The 7,500-nt window shown below is 56.1% G+C and overlaps 2 non-coding genes and 1 pseudogene across 2 annotated transcripts; all 3 read left to right on the top strand.

Moving 5' to 3' along the window:
- Positions 1-3,441: 3,441 nt before the first annotated feature.
- On the top strand, positions 3,442-5,362 carry LOC138943884 (small subunit ribosomal RNA). Its single transcript, XR_011448570.1, has one exon. It is a non-coding gene; the product is annotated as a small subunit ribosomal RNA (ribosomal RNA).
- Positions 5,363-6,208: 846 nt separating this feature from the next.
- On the top strand, positions 6,209-6,363 carry LOC138943878 (5.8S ribosomal RNA). The gene has a single exon (XR_011448564.1). It is a non-coding gene; the product is annotated as a 5.8S ribosomal RNA (ribosomal RNA).
- A 932-nt stretch (positions 6,364-7,295) lies between these two features.
- The window catches only part of LOC138943892 (large subunit ribosomal RNA), an 8,479-nt pseudogene continuing 8,274 nt past the window's right edge, over positions 7,296-7,500 (top strand).

The raw sequence follows: 7,500 nt of genomic DNA, 5'->3' as shown, positions 1-7,500 counted from the left end.
GGTACCGCCCGCAAACGGATCGGTGCGTGGTCGACAGTCCGTGCGCCGGAGGTACCGCCAGCGACGAGACTTTGACGATTTTCGACTTTCCGTAAACCGGAGGTACCGCCCGCAAACGGGTCGGTGCGTGGTCGACAGTCCGTGCGCCGGAGATACCGCCAGCGACGGGACTTTGACGATTTTCGACTTTCCGTAAACCGGAGGTACCGCCCGCAAACGGGTCGGTGCGTGGTCGACAGTCCGTGCGCCGGAGGTACCGCCCGCGACGGGACTTTGACGTTTTTCGACTTTTCGTATTCCGGAGGTACCGCCCGCGACGGGACTTTGACGATTTTCGACTTTCCGTAAACCGGAGGTACCGCCCGCAAACGGGTCGGTGCGTGGTCGACAGTCCGTGCGCCGGAGGTACCGCCAGCGACGAGACTTTGACGATTTTCGACTTTCCGTAAACCGGAGGTACCGCCCGCAAACGGGTCGGTGCGTGGTCGACAGTCCGTGCGCCGGAGATACCGCCAGCGACGGGACTTTGACGATTTTCGACTTTCCGTAAACCGGAGGTACCGCCCGCAAACGGATCGGTGCGTGGTCGACAGTCCGTGCGCCGGAGGTACCGCCCGCGACGGGACTTTGACGTTTTTCGACTTTCCGTATTCCGGAGGTACCGCCCGCGACGGGACTTTGACGATTTTCGACTTTCCGTAAACCGGAGGTACCGCCCGCAAACGGGTCGGTGCGTGGTCGACAGTCCGTGCGCCGGAGGTACCGCCAGCGACGAGACTTTGACGATTTTCGACTTTCCGTAAACCGGAGGTACCGCCCGCAAACGGGTCGGTGCGTGGTCGACAGTCCGTGCGCCGGAGATACCGCCAGCGACGGGACTTTGACGATTTTCGACTTTCCGTAAACCGGAGGTACCGCCCGCAAACGGGTCGGTGCGTGGTCGACAGTCCGTGCGCCGGAGGTACCGCCCGCGACGGGACTTTGACGTTTTTCGACTTTTCGTATTCCGGAGGTACCGCCCGCGACGGGACTTTGACGATTTTCGACTTTCCGTAAACCGGAGGTACCGCCCGCAAACGGGTCGGTGCGTGGTCGACAGTCCGTGCGCCGGAGGTACCGCCAGCGACGAGACTTTGACGATTTTCGACTTTCCGTAAACCGGAGGTACCGCCCGCAAACGGGTCGGTGCGTGGTCGACAGTCCGTGCGCCGGAGATACCGCCAGCGACGGGACTTTGACGATTTTCGACTTTCCGTAAACCGGAGGTACCGCCCGCAAACGGATCGGTGCGTGGTCGACAGTCCGTGCGCCGGAGGTACCGCCCGCGACGGGACTTTGACGTTTTTCGACTTTCCGTATTCCGGAGGTACCGCCCGCGACGGGACTTTGACGATTTTCGACTTTCCGTAAACCGGAGGTACCGCCCGCAAACGGGTCGGTGCGTGGTCGACAGTCCGTGCGCCGGAGGTACCGCCCGCGACGGGACTTTGACGTTTTTCGACTTTTCGTATTCCGGAGGTACCGCCCGCGACGGGACTTTGACGATTTTCGACTTTCCGTAAACCGGAGGTACCGCCCGCAAACGGGTCGGTGCGTGGTCGACAGTCCGTGCGCCGGAGGTACCGCCCGCGACGGGACTTTGACGTTTTTCGACTTTTCGTATTCCGGAGGTACCGCCCGCGACGGGACTTTGACGATTTTCGACTTTCCGTAAACCGGAGGTACCGCCCGCAAACGGGTCGGTGCGTGGTCGACAGTCCGTGCGCCGGAGGTACCGCCCGCGACGGGACTTTGACGTTTTTCGACTTTTCGTATTCCGGAGGTACCGCCCGCGACGGGACTTTGACGATTTTCGACTTTCCGTAAACCGGAGGTACCGCCCGCAAACGGGTCGGTGCGTGGTCGACAGTCCGTGCGCCGGAGGTACCGCCCGCGACGGGACTTTGACGTTTTTCGACTTTTCGTATTCCGGAGGTACCGCCCGCGACGGGACTTTGACGATTTTCGACTTTCCGTAAACCGGAGGTACCGCCCGCAAACGGGTCGGTGCGTGGTCGACAGTCCGTGCGCCGGAGGTACCGCCCGCGACGGGACTTTGACGTTTTTCGACTTTTCGTATTCCGGAGGTACCGCCCGCGACGGGACTTTGACGATTTTCGATTTTCCGTACTCCGGAGGTACCGCCCGCGACGGGACTTTGTCGATCTTCGGCTTTTCGTACATCGGAGGTACCGCCCGCGATCGGATTTTTAACGCTTTTTATAATATTTACAATGTTTTTTCGTCTAACAATGTTTTTAACGATGTTTTTTCGCCTTTCGTTTTCAGCGACAAAGTCTCGAGCGCGTGGGTATTTCGACGCTCGCACTCATAAGCGACCGTGCGTAGTACCGTGCGTCGCCGACCGCCTGGCCGCTCGGTTGGGTATTATAAGAGGTACGTCGCGCTCGGCGCGTCGGACCGAACCGAATCGGACGAACGGGCGGTTGCGCGTTCTTCGCGCGGCTCGCACGATTCTTGCGTTCTTGTCTTTTCGAGAACGTTTAAAACGAACGATACAGGAGAGATTTATTATTGTTTAAGAGGAGAGAAGAAAACACAAACGGCGATTTGTGTTGTGCTTTATCGGACAGAGTCCGAGTAAAACGTCTCTATGAGGGAAGAGACTATTGTATTTACGCTCTCGTCGACAAAATTTCGACGAGCTCGAGCTCGCGCTCGCTAAGCAAAAAGCCGTGTCGTCGCCGACCGCCTGGCCGTCCGGTTGGGTATTATAAGAGGGTACGACGTGTCGCGCTTCGGCGCTTATTCTATGCACACACTTTTATTACGAGCACAGCATTGCCACGAGTCGGTGTCGCAAGACCGAATGGCTCTTATGTGGCGCGCACGCATCTAGTGTGTTGGCCGCGCGATTCCCTCTCGTCTTGGACGCAGCAGCGGAATCGTCGCGCTTACCGAACGTTTACTCCACGGATACGAGTGGCGTGGAAGGACGGATTACAACGTTCTTCCCGCACGCTTTGTACGCCGTAGCGAAATATAAGTGCGTGCTAAAAGCACGATAGCACATTTATCCTCGACGTCTAAGCATCGGCATCGTCGATCTAGCGTCAGGGTAAATCGCGCGGTCCTCGCGATCGCGCGTTTACATTGGGAGAATGAGAATGAGTATGATCTTTTTATAATACACAATATAAAATGGAGAATGATCTTGAAGTAAGAGAGGAGGAGGTTTATTATATACACGGACCGCCTCGCTCCTCTCACGAAGACGAGACGCACGCATAAAGTGTGTTGCGTAATAAGTAAGTAAGTAGATAGAGAGTGTCGCCGACCGGCTAATAAAGACCGGCGGCGCGAGAAGTAAGAGCTTAATAGCGACGGGCCTTCGGGCTCGCTCGCGAGTTACCGCTCCACGCGAGTAACCGAACACGAAGCTCCCTGGTTGATCCTGCCAGTAGTCATATGCTTGTCTCAAAGATTAAGCCATGCATGTCTCAGTGCATGCCGAATTAAGGTGAAACCGCGAATGGCTCATTAAATCAGTTATGGTTCATTAGATTGTACCCACATTTACTTGGATAACTGTGGTAATTCTAGAGCTAATACATGCAAAACAGAGTCCCGACCAGTGATGGAAGGGACGCTTTTATTAGATCAAAACCAATCGGTGGCGGGCGGTTCGCCGTTCGTCCACCGTTTATTTTGGTGACTCTGAATAACTTTGTGCTGATCGCACGGTCCTAGCACCGGCGACGCATCTTTCAAATGTCTGCCTTATCAACTGTCGATGGTAGGTTCTGCGCCTACCATGGTTGTAACGGGTAACGGGGAATCAGGGTTCGATTCCGGAGAGGGAGCCTGAGAAACGGCTACCACATCCAAGGAAGGCAGCAGGCGCGCAAATTACCCACTCCCGGCACGGGGAGGTAGTGACGAAAAATAACGATACGGGACTCATCCGAGGCCCCGTAATCGGAATGAGTACACTTTAAATCCTTTAACGAGGATCCATTGGAGGGCAAGTCTGGTGCCAGCAGCCGCGGTAATTCCAGCTCCAATAGCGTATATTAAAGTTGTTGCGGTTAAAAAGCTCGTAGTTGAATCTGTGTCGCACACCGTCGGTTCACCGCTCGCGGTGTTTAACTGGCGTGATGTGGGACGTCCTACCGGTGGGCTTAGCCTCGCGAGGGGCGGCCCAACTAATATCCCGTCGCGGTGCTCTTTACTGAGTGTCGAGTCGGGCCGGTACGTTTACTTTGAACAAATTAGAGTGCTTAAAGCAGGCTACCTTCGCCTGAATACTGCGTGCATGGAATAATGGAATAGGACCTCGGTTCTATTTTGTTGGTTTTCGGAACCCCGAGGTAATGATTAATAGGGACAGATGGGGGCATTCGTATTGCGACGTTAGAGGTGAAATTCTTGGATCGTCGCAAGACGGACAGAAGCGAAAGCATTTGCCAAAAATGTTTTCATTAATCAAGAACGAAAGTTAGAGGTTCGAAGGCGATCAGATACCGCCCTAGTTCTAACCATAAACGATGCCAGCTAGCGATCCGCCGAAGTTCCTCCGATGACTCGGCGGGCAGCTTCCGGGAAACCAAAGCTTTTGGGTTCCGGGGGAAGTATGGTTGCAAAGCTGAAACTTAAAGGAATTGACGGAAGGGCACCACCAGGAGTGGAGCCTGCGGCTTAATTTGACTCAACACGGGAAACCTCACCAGGCCCAGACACCGGAAGGATTGACAGATTGATAGCTCTTTCTTGATTCGGTGGGTGGTGGTGCATGGCCGTTCTTAGTTGGTGGAGCGATTTGTCTGGTTAATTCCGATAACGAACGAGACTCTAGCCTGCTAAATAGGCGTACCTTATGGTATCGCGAAGGCCCCCGGCTTCGGCTGGCGGGTTTTTACTACCAACGTACAAACAAATCTTCTTAGAGGGACAGGCGGCTTCTAGCCGCACGAGATTGAGCAATAACAGGTCTGTGATGCCCTTAGATGTTCTGGGCCGCACGCGCGCTACACTGAAGGAATCAGCGTGTGTTCCCTGGCCGAAAGGCCCGGGTAACCCGCTGAACCTCCTTCGTGCTAGGGATTGGGGCTTGCAATTGTTCCCCATGAACGAGGAATTCCCAGTAAGCGCGAGTCATAAGCTCGCGTTGATTACGTCCCTGCCCTTTGTACACACCGCCCGTCGCTACTACCGATTGAATGATTTAGTGAGGTCTTCGGACTGGTGCGCGGCAATGTCTCGGCATTGCCGATGTTGCCGGGAAGATGACCAAACTTGATCATTTAGAGGAAGTAAAAGTCGTAACAAGGTTTCCGTAGGTGAACCTGCGGAAGGATCATTAACGTTCCGGAGGTCCTGCTCTGCGTCTCGAGTCTTTTGGACGCGCGCTCGCAGCAGTCGGCGACTGAATGGACAAAGAAAACAGATACGAAAGTAAAATGGAATTGACGGATTATATCCCGCATGTACTAATACGACGACGCGCGTCGAACGCCGCGCGCCTCTGCGACGACCCGAGAGAGAAAGGGAAGCCAGCAGCAGAGCGCCGTCGGCCTTTTTCGGTGCGGTCGGCGTCGTGCGAGCGGGATGGAGGAGGAGAGGATTATCCGAGACTCTCTCCTTAAGCTTCGTAGCCGCAACCGGCGTCGCGTCGCGTCGCGCGCGACCCGTTGAGGCTCGTTGCGCAAATTGCGAAATTACATGAATGCGATTCGGAGCAGAAGACGCTTTCCCGATCGCGCTCTTGCCAAGCGCAGAGTTACGATCCGGCGTTAGCGCGTACCGGTGGTAACCTACGCCCGTCCGTGCGTCCGCAACGCTCGTGAACGCGCCCCTCCCCGCACCGGGGCAGCGGTCAGCGTGTTTGTACGCGAGCGCGCGGCTATCGGACGAACGGGCGAGAGGACGGATCACACCCGATCAAGTCCGACGGTTTCTTCAAAGAACATTCCGCCCCGGCTCTTCCAAATATATATATTATTATATTATATGTACGGGGAAGAGACGCTCCGATCGCGAAACAACTTTTGTGCCGTAGCCTCCCCAGCGGTGGCGGCGGTCCGCGCGCGTGCTCGGACGCGCGCGGCCAGGCTGATCGAAGGGCCAACGATTTTATCTCTCTCTCTTCGGAGAGGAGACTAAGATGGATGAACGAAGCGTTCGTTGAACGCAAGAATTGCAAAACGATTACCCTGAACGGTGGATCACTTGGCTCGTGGGTCGATGAAGAACGCAGCTAATTGCGCGTCAACTTGTGAACTGCAGGACACATGAACATCGACATTTCGAACGCACATTGCGGTCCACGGATACAATTCCCGGACCACGCCTGGCTGAGGGTCGTTTTAGTACCTCGAAACTGCTTGCGCCTTTGCGCGCCGGGCCACCGTGCCCGTTCGCGCAAACGGTGTACGAGCGATAGTTGGACGTTCGCCCGAGACGAGCCGTCCCGAGAGGCGGCCCCTTGGCGTCGTCTGAAATAACACCGAGGAAAAGGAAGAGTGAGAGCAGCGTACGCACACACGCAGTAAGTAAAGATAGGGAGCCTGCGCGCGCGCGCCCGGAAACTGTCGAAGGAGAGAGGGAGTAGAAGACACGCGCACACACGTTGCGTTATCCCTCTCGCGGTCTCCCGGTGCGCCAGCGCGCGCTCGCGCCTCTTACGCGCGAGTCTTGGTGCGCGCCACCTTCCGCGCAAACGGTAGGAGAGAACCGCGGCGCGTCGTCGCCCGGCGGTACGCGGAGAGAAAAGAGCGAGAGAGCCCTCCTTAACGCGGGTGAATCGCGAGCCGACCGCTTGTCCGAGTCCACGAAATTCTCGAAAACGAATATAGGGGACCGGCACGCGTCGTCGTGTACTCGTCGAATCCGATTCGCCCCGTCGTATCCCATATCCGTGCATAACACACGATATGCGGAGAGAAAATTTGAAGGATGTGGGTGATAGAGATGTACGTGTACGCGCACACTCGCTCGCAATGTATCTCGCGTCCCCGGCGATCGAAGATGACGCGATCCGCGCCGATCTTATTCGTTGTTTGCAAGCAGACAACTCGAACGAGATTCGATCGGCTTACATTTCCTCCTATTAGCGGCTGCGAGCCGCGCGTGGAAGAATCGTTGTCACAAACAACACGTCTCCTCGCCACTCCTCCGAGTACAATGCGAAGCCGCTGTGCCGGCGCTGCCGCTCTCCCGACGCTCGCTCTCTAAGTGAGAAAAGAGCCGGCGGAGGAGGCGGCGCGGCCACGGTTATCGAAAACTAAACTCTTTGACGACCTCAGAGCAGGCGAGATTACCCGCTGAATTTAAGCATATTATTAAGCGGAGGAAAAGAAACTAACTAGGATTTCCTTAGTAGCGGCGAGCGAACAGGAAAGAGCCCAGCACCGAATCCCGCGGTTCCGCCGCAGGGAAATGTGGTGTTTGGGAGGATCCGCTTATCCCGAGGTGTCGCGTCGCGTCCAAGTCCATCTTGAA

The sequence above is a fragment of the Polyergus mexicanus genome, unplaced genomic scaffold (assembly GCF_030449975.1).
Source record: "Polyergus mexicanus isolate NDT 795.1 unplaced genomic scaffold, iyPolMexi1.0 SCAF_52, whole genome shotgun sequence".
In the NCBI taxonomy this organism is placed as follows: domain Eukaryota; kingdom Metazoa; phylum Arthropoda; class Insecta; order Hymenoptera; family Formicidae; genus Polyergus; species Polyergus mexicanus.
The sequence above is the reverse complement of the archived record's forward strand: the minus strand, read 5'-3'. Positions and strand labels throughout refer to the sequence as shown.